We start from the raw sequence: 3,437 nt of genomic DNA, 5'->3' as shown, positions 1-3,437 counted from the left end.
CCAGATATACAAATATTAGAGACAAAAATATTCAAAAAACGTTTGATTAATAAAACACAAATTGTAAATCCAAAAATATATTATTATAAATTCATTTACATTTGTGGCTTCCTCTTTCAAATCAACAAAGAAACATTGTAATAAAATATAAATGTGAATACAAGACAAAAATGAAATAAATAACAAAAGAAAAAGAAAAAGAAGACAATTATTAAAAAAGAAAGAACAAAATAGAGAACAACATTGTTTAGACATATCAACCAAAACCAATATTACTTGTTAATTTGTGAACTATCCAATATTTGTATTAAAAAAATATAGTTTTATCATTTATCAAAACATATCATTAAACTTTTAATCCATATATATAATAATGTAAATGAGAGCCCCAATTTTGTGATGATATTCAAACACTTCAAACCTTTACAAGGTAAACTGAAATTTTAATTAGAATGTGTAAAGCTTGCATAACGATATTAAAAATTTGAAAATATTTGTTCAACATGAGTGGAAGGTTAGAAATCTACACAGGCCAAGTCCTTTTAAAAAATCCCTCAAATGAAACAAAAAACCTCGCCCTTTAATGCTTGCCCCACACTATGAGTCAAAAAGTATGCATTTGTATTTAAGTAGTGAAAGAATCAAATGTTTTTTTCACTAAACAATGTGGTGCATTTACAAAAGTTCTTTCCCTATAAAGATGTTGTATCCTAATCAAGGTCACCATCAACTATATTTCTCAAAATATACCGAAGTATGCCAGGAACAAGTGAATAGGAATATGTGCCAACCAACATGCATATTGGATACTTTTTATAGAATCTATAATTGAAAGAAAAACTAGGAAATTTTGCCAATAAACATATATTTGAGATTTAGTAGTGAAAATGAAATGTCATTGGTGCATGGATGGTCCTATGAATTTCAATGGGTCAATTAAATGTTGGGATTTATTAGCATATTAGATACTTTTATAAAATATACAATTGCAAGAAAAATTGAAAAATTTTGCCAATAGACATATTATGAATGATATTGTGAAAAAAATTCTACAACTTTAAAAGGTGGAACTCTCATCAGTTTGAGAAGAATCATAGAATCTTAATTTATTTCTCAAAATGTTGGCAACTCTAAATAAAATTTCCTCTTTTAAGCAATCATTTGATAAAAAGGAGGAACTCTCATCAATCCAAGAAAAATCATAGAATCTCAATTTATTTATGAAAATATTGGCAACTATGTCTAGGAACTTTACATATTGTGTTTTCCTTTTACAATTAAAAAAAAAGTTTTGTTTTTGCCATCACTTGATCCATCCTAAACTCCATGGAAAAATGAATAGATACATATCTCCTAAACTCAATGGACAAATAAATGAATAGAAATATATAACAAACCACAATGAATAGGAATATAAATTTACTTCCTGCAACAGGTATTGGGATGGAAATAAACAACTAATTAATTAATTGATATTGCATTGTTATAGATATGGATGATCAAATTTTACATAATTTGTCCAATAAGACCTGTATTTTCTCATTGCTATTTCAAACCAAGGTAGGCTTCATGTTCCCATTATTGTGACGAACAATTGAATTTTCAATATCCAAAAACTCCACACTTGGGTTGTGTATCCTTGGCCGAATACATGCTAGGAGCTATTCAGAGGAAGGTCAAGTTGTAAAATGTAATCAAATTGGGAGGCAATGTTCCAAGCTTCCACAATACCCTATCCTCCCTGTCTTCATTCTGAGACATGCAATAGATCCACAAATCAACAATACCATGTCCTTGTTTTGAAAAATGCAATAGATCCACAAGTCAGTATACATGACTACAATTAAGAAAGCTCATAAAGAAGAATAATTGAATTTTATTATTATTTATTGTTTTTAAAGAGACATTTTATATAATGATAATGAGATACAAAGATTGGTATAAAAACTAACCGTGCTTTGCCACTTGTAATAACTCACGTTTCTTCCATTCTTTTAAGTAAAAAACATTCATCGTATATGCCCAAGCATAAGCATTGAGATACTACCATTTAACTTTCCTTGGAGGTTGACAAACCAAAGTGCAAACAAAGTTTTTTGTACCACAATATCATCATTTAAAAAGAGAGGATATTGTCCAACTTAGCGTAAAATTGAGGTAAATAAAAGCAAAAATGATTTAGAATAGATAAGTATTTTGGATTTCGATACTTCAAATTGGAAAAGTTGTTACCAGAGTGGTTGGATGATCTCCCTTGAAATAACATTCTTTCATTGCTACAAATCAAGCTATCTAGGAACTAGACAATAGGAAGAATTTAGCCATTTGTAATCATCGACATTTTCAACATTCATGTATTGTAGCTTTGTCTGGAGGGTTTTCTGAAAACCACATCTGCATAGCCCCAAAATTCAATCTATCTGTTATAAGATGAAAAACATGTTTCAATCTATCTGTTATAAGATGAAAAACATGGTTTTCAGGTTCCCGACAGAAACAAAAAATATGTTGAGGTATATGTTGAATGAGAACAAAAAGAATGACCCATAACCAAAATAAAACATAGTATGACACTGAAATTAGATTCATACCTGGGCATTTATTTTGGATGAATTCACCATGAAAAAAGTAGCTAGCACATTGTCAAAAATTAATGCATAATGATAACTAGCGTACCCCCTAAGCAGGGGAAGGAAGCACTGGAAAGAAAGAGGTAAAATTTTGATTATATGTAAATGTATTGAATGTAAAATCAACAATTCATATAAAACAAGTATCGCATTAGTGAGAAGCTAGAAATTATGCTCTAGAAAAAGTTACATAAAACATTATAACTTGTATTGGTCAATGTGAAATTAACAATGGTTAATAGGCAAATTGAATCATCTAGTTTTGCTTTGGAAGAAACTAAGTTTAATTAATAGACGAAATAATCTTTTCCCAGACTTTTTGTTTGTCAATTTTACCCAACATATGGTAGAAATTAGGCTTCATTATTAATTACACTGTGTTGTTAAACTATTCATTTATCTAATGGTTTTACTCGTTGTATTTATAATTTGTGTAAAATTTACAAAGGATGTCATTTTTTATTATTATAACATGTCAATTATAAATATTTATTAATATAATTTTATTTTGAGTTTGAACTTCTAATTAATTAAAAAATTGTAAATTCTTTAGAGTGTCATACTATTAAAATATGTTTATTATAATTGTTTTCATTTTATTATATATATGATTAATTACATTGTGTGAAGGTTCTTGTTCTCACACATCTGTAGGAATTTACAGGGTAAGTTCCTCAGACAGAACACCAAAGGACACCGCTCACAAACAGATCACAGATCAATACACTAGTATTTTTGACATGGTTAAAACCCTCAAAGAGGGAAACAGTCCACGACCTGAGCCAACGCGGCCACTTCAGGCAATTT

At 29.0% G+C, this 3,437-nt stretch overlaps 1 long non-coding RNA gene across 1 annotated transcript; it reads right to left on the bottom strand.

The window, feature by feature from the left end:
• Nucleotides 1–1,444: 1,444 nt before the first annotated feature.
• Nucleotides 1,445–2,421, bottom strand: LOC149175995 (uncharacterized). Its single transcript, XR_016258598.1, has 2 exons — nt 1,953–2,421; nt 1,445–1,793 (listed from the first exon to the last, which is right to left on the bottom strand). It is a non-coding gene; the product is annotated as an uncharacterized LOC149175995 (long non-coding RNA).
• Between the last annotated feature and the right edge of the window lie 1,016 nt (nt 2,422–3,437).

This window comes from Pinus tabuliformis, chromosome 4_1 (assembly GCF_031772625.1).
Source record: "Pinus tabuliformis cultivar Carrire ecotype Pingquan chromosome 4_1, CPIR1, whole genome shotgun sequence".
Classification (NCBI taxonomy): domain Eukaryota; kingdom Viridiplantae; phylum Streptophyta; class Pinopsida; order Pinales; family Pinaceae; genus Pinus; species Pinus tabuliformis.
The sequence above is the reverse complement of the archived record's forward strand: the minus strand, read 5'-3'. Positions and strand labels throughout refer to the sequence as shown.